Source organism: Ursus maritimus, unplaced genomic scaffold (assembly GCF_017311325.1).
Source record: "Ursus maritimus isolate PB19 unplaced genomic scaffold, ASM1731132v1 scaffold_14, whole genome shotgun sequence".
In the NCBI taxonomy this organism is placed as follows: domain Eukaryota; kingdom Metazoa; phylum Chordata; class Mammalia; order Carnivora; family Ursidae; genus Ursus; species Ursus maritimus.
In genome coordinates, this window is record NW_024423786.1 from 37,515,890 (window position 1) to 37,526,450 (window position 10,561).

Consider the following 10,561-nt stretch of genomic DNA (forward strand, 5'->3'; position numbering starts at 1 on the left):
ACTTTTTTTTTTAAAGATTTTATTTATTTATTTGACAGAGAGAGACAAACAGCCAGTGAGAGAGGGAACACAAGCAAGGGGAGTGGGAGATGGAGAAGCAGGCTTCCTGCCGAGCAGGGAGCCTGATGCTGGGCTCGATTCCAGGACCCTGGGATCAGGCCCTGAGCTGAAGGCAGACGCTTAACAACTGAGCCACCCAGGCGCCCTGCCAATATATGTTTCTTAAAATAAAACAAGCCCCTCCATTCTGTGTTGGAAACTTAGTGGGCTGGAGGAATTTTCCAAATATAAGTCATTACGGAGGAGAGGGTCCCCCACTGTAGTCTTGTCTGGTGGTGGCAGCGGTCCTATTTGAAAGGGTTGCTTCTTTCTTCAGGCTTGCTTCCAAGACCAGCTGCCCCTGGCTGTCACGCTCACTTCTCTTAACCGACTCTAGGTAGCCCCCTCTAGGCTTCAGGAACACACTGACGTGGTCTCTTCATTTCAAGGCATCAACTCCCCACCAAAAAAGACAGGATTTGGCTTTCTGCCCCATCCCAAACAACTCCGCTGTTTCTCCCTTCATCTTCCCAATTCGGGCCCTTGCCGTTCAGGTCCCCAGTCACACTTCAGTGTTTATAATTATCATGACCCTGTGAGTTGCACGGACCACTGTGCTCCGGAGCCCACTCTGATTCCCTATCCTTCCCTGCGCGACTTCCTAAAAGCTTTTAATTATGTCGCAATATACACAAGGTTTGACAACAGAGAAGGAACGCCCTCTGTCCTCATGACCCAGCATAACCTGCTCTCCTCCCTCTGCCCCACTGCTGAGTTCGGCCACTCCGGCGACTCTCTGCAGCAGACAGTGCCGCGAGGAGCACCTTCTGCGTGTCTCGGCGCAGCCATGGGGGGCGTTCTCCCGGGGATGCACGCTGCTGTGGCTTGCTGAGTCACGGGACAGGTGGCTCCTCCACGCTACGACATGCCAACAGACTGCTCTCCACAGTGCCAGCCCCAGTCCAACCTCTGTCAATCACCTCCTAATTTCTGCTGAACCGAGAGATGTGAAGCGGTGTCACCTTGCTGTCTTAATTTGCATTTCTCTGAGTAGGGACTGGAGCTGAGCATGAGTCTTTAGGGTGACTAGCTGGGCTCCAATCTTGACACAGACCCCTTCTGGCTGCATCAGCTGGAGCAAGTCTTTCCGTGGTGTCTGTTTCCTCCTGGGCAAAGCGGAGAGAGCAACGTGGTGCCTCCTTTAAGAAGCTGTGGTGGAAATGCATACAGGTGAGGTCCTCGGCATGGCACGTGGTCCTCGGACAGCTCTGTGTCTTTCAGCTCTTAGGATTATGTCATCTTGCCCTTCTGTCACCTGATTGCCTGATCTCGTCCTTGGCCTATTTTTCTACTGGAAACCCAGCATCCTCTTGTAGGACTTCCTTGGACTGGACTTCCTTTGCTGGATAGAAATGTTGCAAATGTTTTTCCCCAGACAATCACCTGCAGGCTGACTTTTTTCCTGGTGTCATTCGTTGCACAGATACCGTTCCATCCATGTCCCCCTTTAAAATTGTGCTTTTGAAATTTTTTCAACTGCTGCATTCTCATCCAGGGTCACACGTTTTCCTATCAAATTCTCGTTTCCATCTTACACTGAGGTCTTCAGCAAGTGACAGGAACATGATCCTGCACACTGAGTCTCCCTCTTTGTTGGATTCAGTCCATCATCTGGATAGAGCACATGCTATGATAGTTTCCTAAGGAAAGGTGCATGGATATAAATATGTAGAGATTGCAAGCCTGAAATGACTTTTTTCTACTCTCAAATCCGACTGATAGTTTTGCTTAGTATGGAATTCCAGATTGAAAATAGTTTTCCTTCAGAATTTTGAGGAATTTTACTTTTTTCTAGAGGTCTACTGTTACTCTGATTCCTTTGTCCATGTGATGTGACTTATTTTTTCCTCTCTGGAAGCTTTTAGGATCTTCTCTTTATCCCTATAGTTTTTAGGATGTTCTGAAATTACTGTTGTTTCCGTAAGTAATTATGTAATGAAGGAATACATGATTCCATCTAGGTCTTAGATGTGTGGCTTCATCGGGGTTCAAATCCTACTCCCCAGAAACAACTGTCCCAACATCTCTGAGCCAACCATCCCAGATCCCTCGTACCCAACAGACATGTTGTTCTCAGCCTCTCTGAGATGTTTCTCCCCCCCTCATTCATTGTATGGGGCATGCTCATTTATAAAATTTGTATGATCCAAGTCTGGGAAAACTTATTGTATTGATTTTTTAAAAAAATAATTTATAGCAGGACACCTGGTTGACTCAGTTAAGTGTCTGCTTTCAGCTCATGATCCCAGGGTCCTGGAATGGAGCCCCGCATCAGGCTCCCTGCTCAGTGGGGAACCTGCTTCTCCCTCTCCCCCTGCTTGTGCTCTCTTGTTCTTTCTCTTTGTCAAATAAATAAATAATCTTTTAAAAAATAATAATTTCTACCTTTCAATTTTATCAATTTAATACTTATAGAAATCCTACTAGTCAAGTCATAGACAGATCTTCTAATTTCCAATATTTTCTACACTTTCTTTTTTTGAAAGATTTTATTTATTTATTTATTTATTTATTTATTTATTTATTTATTTATGGGAGAGAGCATGAGTGGGGGAGGAGCAGAGGGAGAGGGACAAGCAGTCATTGCACTTAGCATGGGGCCAAATGTGGGGTTTGACCCCACGACCCTGAGATCATGATCTGAGCCGAAATCAAGAGTGGGACATTTAACCAACTGAGTCACCTAGGCACCCCTACACTATTTTCTAACTCTTTTTATTCTACTTTTTGGAAGACTTTCTCCATTTTTAAAAGAGTCTTAACTTTCAAGAGCTCTTTCCTGCCCTCAGACTATTCTCCTTTTATAGCACATCACTCTTGTTTCACTGCTTTGTTATCTCTTGTTAGGAATATTAGTTACAATTGTTAGTTTGGTTTTTGAAACCTTTTTCTTCCGTTCCCTGTATTGTCTCTATTTCTTTTAATTCCCCCCTTTTTTCTTTTTTTTTATTTTTTATTTATTTATTTATTTATTTTTAATAATGATTTTTTATTATATTATGTTAGTCACCATACAGTACATCCCCGGTTTTCGATGTAAGGCTCGATGATTCATTAGTTGTGTATAACACCCAGTGCACCATGCAATATGTGCCCTCCTTACTACCCATCACCGGTCTATCCCATTCCCCCACCCCCCTCCCCTCTGTAGCCCTCAGTTTGTTTCTCATAGTCCATAGTCTCTCATGTTTCATTCCCCCTTCTGATTACCCCCCCTTTCTTTATCCCTTTCTTCCCCTACTGATCATTCTAGTTCTTATGTTCCATAGATGAGAGAAATCATATGATAGTTGTCTTTCTCTGCTTGACTTATTTCACTAAGCATTATCTCCTCCAGTGCCGTCCATGTTGTAGCAAATGTTGAGAACTCGTTCTTTCTGATAGCTGAGTAATATTCCATTGTATATATGGACAAAACTTCTTAATCCAGTCATCTGTTGAAGGGCATCTCGGCTCCTTCCACGATTTAGCTATTGTGGACATTGCTGCTATGAACATTGGGGTGCATATGGCCCTTCTCTTCACTACGTCTGTATCTTTGGGGTAAACACCCAGTAGTGCAATGGCTGGATCATAGGGTAGCTCAATTTTTAACTTTTTAAGGGACCTCCACACTGTTTTCCAGAGTGGCTGTACCAACTTGCATTCCCACCAACAATGTAGGAGGGATCCCCTTTCTCCACATCCTTTCCAACAATTGTTGTTTCTTGCCTTGTCTATTTTTGCCATTCTAACTGGCGTAAGGTGGTATCTCAGTGTGGTTTTGATTTGAATTTCCTTGATGGCTAATGATTTTGAACATTTTTTCATGTGTCTGTTAGCCATTTGTATGTCTTCATTGGAAAAGTGTCTGTTCATATCTTCTGCCCATTTTTTGATTTGTTTATTTGTTTCTCGTGTATTGAGTTTGAGAAGTTCTTTGTAGATCTTGGATACCAGTCCTTTATCTGTAGTGTCATTTGCAAATATATTCTCCCATTCCGTGGGCTGCCTCTTAGTTTTTCTGACTGTTTCCTTGGCTGTGCAGAAACTTTTAATCTTGATGAAGTCCCATAAATTCATTTTATCTTTTGTTTCTCTTGCCTTTGGGGATGTGTCATGAAAAAGGTTGCTTTGGCCGATGTCGTAGAGGTTGCTGCCTATGTTCTCCTCTAGAATTTTGATGGATTCCTGTCTCACATCGAGGTCTTTCATCCATTTGGAGTTTATTTTTGTGTATGGTGTGAGATAGTGGTCAAGTTTCATTCTCTTGCATGTAGCTGTCCAATTTTCCCAGCACCATTTATTGAAGAGACTGTCTTTTTCCCACCGGATGTTTTTTCCTGCTTTATCAAATATTAGTTGCCCAAAGAGCCGAGGGTCCATTTCTGGGCTCTCTATTCTGTTCCATTGGTCTATGTGTCTGTTTTTGTGCCAGTACCATGCTGTCTTTGTGATCACAGCTTTGTAGTACAGCTCGAAATCCGGCATTGTGATGCCCCCAGCTTTGTTTTTCCTTTTCAACAGTTCCTTGGAGATTCGGGGCCTTTTCTGTTTCCATACAAATTTAAGGACTGTTTGTTCCAGTTCTTTGAAAAATGTCCTCGGTATTTTGATCGGGATAGCATTGAAAGTGTAGATTGCTCTGGGTAGCATGGACATTTTAACTATGTTAATTCTTCCGATTCATGAGCATGGAATATCTTTCCATCTTTTTATGTCTTCCTCAATGTCTTTCAAGAGTGATTTATAGTTTCTAGAATATAGGTCCTTTACGTCTCTGGTTAAGTTAATTCCAAGGTAACGTATGGTTTTTGGTGCTATTGTAAATGGGATGGATTCCCTGATTTCTCTTTCTTCATTCTCGTTATTCGTGTACAGAAATGCAACTGATTTCTGAGCATTGATTTTGTATCCCGCCACGTTACTGAATTGCTCTATAACTTCTAATAGTTTGGGAGTGGCTTCTTTTGGGTTTTCCATATAGAGTATCATGTCGTCTGTGAAGAGAGACATTTTGACTTCTTCTTTGCCGATTTGAATACCTTTGATCCCTTTTTGTTGTCTGATTGCTGTTAATTCCCCCCTTTTTTTCTGTTTTTGTTTTTATCTCAGTCTCTCACGTTAACATCCTTGGTTCTTGCATACGAGCATGGCATTAGAATGCTCAGTGTGCGCCAGTGGGGCTCATGCACTGGTGCCACTCAGTGTAGGTCAATAAGGCAGAGCTGGGTTTTGCTTCCATGGGGGACCCCACATATCAGCATTCATTTGTCTTATTCTCTGGAGCTTGCGGTAGATTGCTTTAGTGGCCCTCCAGGCATACTTTTCCCTGTGGGACTTTGTACTTTCTTCCTGTAAGGGGACAGATCTGTCTTCCCGTGCCTTGGGCTTGGCAGCACAACACGCCTTGCCCAGCAGAATAAGGTGGAATGATGACAGGCAAGTTTGGCCTTGGCTTCGCAAGTCTTTGCTGATTTGTGTTTGCCCTCTTGCGCTTCTCCCCGGCCAACAAGGCAGTGCGCGGGCAGCCTGCGGGTCTGAAGAGGAGGATGAGGAACACGTGCAGCAGAGCTTCCCCGACCAAGCTGTCCCACCTAAACACAGCCTGGGGCAACATGCCCCTGAGGCTGTGAAAGTTTGCTCCCCAGCATTTGTGTAGCAATAATTAACTGACGCCACAGAGAGGAGTCCCAGAGCATCCAGGCAGAGAGTAGAACGAAAGCTGACTGCGAGCTTCCGGGGCGTGAACTGGCACAGAGGGCTGGCGGCCTCACCATCCGGCCCCCACACTTTCAGCGAAACCCTCCATTTTGGTGTGGGGCTTCACTTCCGCCTTCAGCCCCGACGGAAATCCCTGAGTCTAGATGCTCTCTGGTTCAACGGACGCGGAAAATAAAGCTCTCTGTTGCCGGGCTGGAGGAGGGCTATGGTGCGGCTGTGCGCGGGAAGGAGGAGAATGGCATGAGGGGAAATATAGCAAATCCTTATTTAACTGCTTATTCCTCATCTTCGATTCTTAGTAGTTGGTGCCTCGATTACATGTTGTTGTTATTATTATAGTCTTGTGGCGTATTTTCCTGTGACTTATCGTACTCCTACCTTCTAGTCTCTTTTTTCAACGTTGTCTTGACTGACTGTGGACAATCAATGTGATTTTTCTTTTTTTTTTTGGTATCAGTTTGTCAAGTGTCCAAAAACTCCTGATGAGATTTTTATAGGAATTGAATTTAACTTATAGATAAACTTGGAGATAACTGACAACTTTACAATGGTAAGTCATTCTATCAATAACTCTATGGCATATTTCTCCTTTTATTTGGTCCTCTTGTATATCCTCTGAGCTATGGACAGAAGTGGCATGTGTAACTTCAAGGATATGCCCTAGAAGAGAAGGAGATGCCTTTCTCATCCTCTTTCCTCCTTGCTGGCTAGGCTGCGGGTGGGAATATTGAAGTTGAAGCAGCTGGGGCGCCTCGGTCGCTCAGTCTGTTAAGCTCTGACGTCTTGATCTCAGCTCAGGGTCCTGAGTTCAAGCCCCAGGTTGGGCTCCACCACTGTGGAGCCTCCTTAAAAAACAAAACAACAAAAAGAAACCTCAGAAGCCATTCGGGATCATGAAGTGACCTTGGGCTAGAGACGGTATATACCCAAGTTCCAAGTTAGAAGGGGCCAGAGCTCCTCCCCCTGTGGAGTTCCATCCGGGCCTAGATACCTATTTCTGAACTTCTTTGGGAAAGAGAAATAAAATTCCAATTTATTTGAACCTCTGCTGCCTTGGTTGTATTGGCGTTCACAGTGACCACATAGTTATGCTCTACCCCACTGGTTCTCAAAGTGGGGTTCCATAGAACAGGAGCCACAACATCACCTGGAAACTTCTTAGAAATACCCATTCTTGGGACCCTCTACTGAATCAGAAGTGCTGGGTGGCTATCTTCTCTAATGAGCCCACCCCGTGATGGTGATGTATACTACCTTTTTTTTTTTTTAAGATTTTATTTATTTATTTGACAGAGAGACAGACAGCCAGTGAGAGAGGGAACACAAGCAGGGGGAGTGGGAGAGGAAGAAGCAGGCTCCCAGCAGAGGAGCCTGATGTGGGGCTCGATCCCATAACGCCGGGATCACGCCCGGAGCCAAAGGCAGACGCTTACCGACTGCGCCAGCCAGGTGCCCCTGATGTATGCTACCTTTTGAAAAGAATTGCTCTATTTCTCTCCTAGGGTCCAGCACATAAAATAATAGGATGTCCATGGGACGACTGCCTACTTTCTTTAGGAGGCAGAGCTCAGAGGTTATCCCGGAAGTGAAGGCTGCCACACATATACTTTGTGCAAGTCGAGGGGAGGGCAAGAGAAGGACGTGACAATTTTATTTATTCCTAATACAGTTGTTTCACGAATGGCCGATGGCTGCCTGTAGCTCCCTCCTGCTGACTTGTTGAGCTAGGTTTATTAAAGACTCCACATTTGGCTCACAGGTGACCCATCCATGATTAGATTCATATTCAGGCCATTCTGGTTTTAGATAATTAGAAGATTTACCCATTAATCCACAGCACTTTCCCCTTTCACCACACTACACAGCATTACAAGAATGTTCTGGTCCTCTGGGCACATTAAACGAGAGATAATTCCACACTTACTGTCAAGAATTCCCTAGGCACACCTTCTGCCAAGTTTCTAATTCAAAAACTAATTTTTGAAAACCACTTTCTGAAAACCAGCTCACATCAAATTCAATCTCTTTTAAGTGTTTATTAATCTATTGAGATCTCCTATTCTTTTACTTTCTGTCCCAGCAAACTGACTTAAGGGAAAATGAGGGTTTATTGGCTCATGAAATGAATTCCCATAGTATAGGTAAGTGGTAGCTTCAGGCATGGCTGGATCCAGGCCCAAAGGAATCCTCAGAGTCTAGTCTCTCTCCTGGCACCTGTTGGATCTACTTTCCCCTGTGTCAGCTTCATTCTCAGCGATTTCCATGTGGTGCCTGTAGCAGTTCTGGTTTCATCATCTTTATACTTGGCAATCCTTGGAGTTCCAGAACAGCACCAGAATGGAGACTCACTGGCCTGGCTTGTGTCATGTGCTCATCCCTGAACCATAGGCATAAAATATTCTGACATTCCTCTAAGTACTTGCACATCCTAGGCCGAGCCTGGGTTAGGTAAGTGCCTCCATCATCCAGGAGCAAGCGTGTTGGTGCCCTCCATGAGACTTCTCCCTCTCATCTTTGTGAGGCTCTTAGGGATAAGGAGTAAGCAGCGCCTAGAAGAGCAGAACTGTATCCGAGGATTGGCTGGTTCACTATTAATGATCTTTACCAGAAACACACAGATCCAGAATCCAGTGGATTGAAAAAACAGAGATGAGGAGACGCGGCATTACGAAATGTACAGAGAGGAAGGCCTGGACTGAGGGAGAAGGATACTGAGGAACATAAACAGATAATTATATAGTGAAAGCCAAAATTATGAGGGATAGACAGAGACACATAGAGAGAGGAAAACCAACAGGGCAGGACTGGTAGCTGAAATGGAGAGACAACAATAGATTCTCCCTCCACCACCCAGTTCACGTACACACACACACACACACACACACACGCACGCGCACACACATGGAAACGTTGCCAGAGAGAGATAATCATTCAAGAAGCCTGAGAATAACATGTCTATTGGGTATGAGGGATCTAGGATGGTTGTCTGAGAGATTCATTCAGGGATGGTGGGACAGGCGTTTCTAGAAGGTAGGATGTGAACCATGGTGAAACCACAAAGCCAAGGTCTGGTAGGATCATGTGCTCATTCATTACAGAAGTATTTGCTGAAACCACAGGAGAAAGCCACAACCTAATGAAACGTTTTTTTGAAAACTTGAACAGACTTTCCTCCGAAGGTGCTCGAACGGCCAAAAAGCCCATGAAGATGCCCAGTATCATTCATCATGAGGGAAATGCCAATCATAACTGCGGTGGGTACCGCTTCCCACCAAGCTGGCTAGAATTTGAAAAAATAAAAATAACAAGTGTCAGCAAGGAGGTAGAAAACCTGGAGCCCTGTACATCGTTGGTGGGAATGTAAAATGGGGTAGACGCTAAATATTCGTAGTGGCGTCATTCACAGTAGCACAAAAGGTGCACGTAATGCAAATGTCTATCCAAAGATGAGCGGATAAGCAAAAGCCGGTATAGCCACACAATGACATATCAACTAGCTATAGAAAGTAACAAACAGGGACACCTGGGTGGCTCAGTCCGTTCAGTGTCTGCCTTTGGCTCAGGTCATGATCCCAGGGTCCTGAATCGACCCCCGCATCAGGCTCCTTGCTCAGCGGACAGCCTGCTTCTCCCTCTGCCTCTCCCTCTGCCTGCAGCGCCCCCTGCTTGTGCTGTCAAATAAATAGATAAAATCTTAAAAAAAAAAAAAGTAACAAAGAACATGGGGTGCCTGGATGGCTCAGTTGGTTAAGTGTCCGACTCGATATCGGCTCAGGTCAGGATCTCACGTTCATGAGGCCTAGCCCCACATCGGGCTCCCTGCTCAGCGGGGGGTCTGCTTGAGACTCTCTTCCTCTGCCCCTCCCTCCACCCCTGCACCATCTCTCTCTAAAATAAGAAATCTTTTTAAAAAAATGATGAAGTACGGATACAGGCTACAGTGTGGATGAACCTTAAAGACATATGAAGTAACACCAGACAAAGTAGTTTATGATTTCATTTATATGAAAATCCACAGTAGGGCACTCTATGGGGAGAGGCGGCAGATGGTGGCTGCCATTGGCTGGAGGACGGGGTACTGGCAAGGGATTGCTTCACGGGCACAAGGTTTTCATGTAGGACCGTGAAAATGTTTTAGAACTTGGTACAGACGATAGCGGTTGCTTAACACTGTGAAGGTACTAAATGCCACTGAATTGTTAGTCTTACATGAATGGTTAATTTTATGTGGTGAATCTAAGAATGATTATGTGAATTTTACTTACGTTAGATTGATGTTCTGTGTTCTTTTATGTGACGGTCTGTCAGGTGCGGCCACAAGAGAAGTCCAAGACCACAAAATTTATTATACTCCAAGGTCTGAAAGAGGAGGTCATTGCATGTCATGTGTCACAGGGTCGGCATCAGGTGCGGTCAGGTGGCAGAAGACAGAACTGAGAAAACAGCTTTTCCCATGGCCTTTGTTGGAGTGGGAAAGGCCAGGCAGGATAAGGCAAATAGTTTAGGACTGGCTGGTTTGAGTATTTTCTGTGGCCTCCAAGTTGTTGGGGGCCCTCAGATGCCTGGTCCCTGGCGTGGGATGATTAAGGCAGAGGAATATGGCCTTCTGGGGGGTGTACAGGACAAAGAGAGAGGAGGTAGGGCCCTGAATTGGTTCGTTTGCAGATGAAAGGTATGCTCTGGGATGGGTCCTTCACTATTTCTAAGAACCGGCTGGCCCTGGGAGGGGCAGTCTCTCCCAACCCAGAAAGGGATTTTT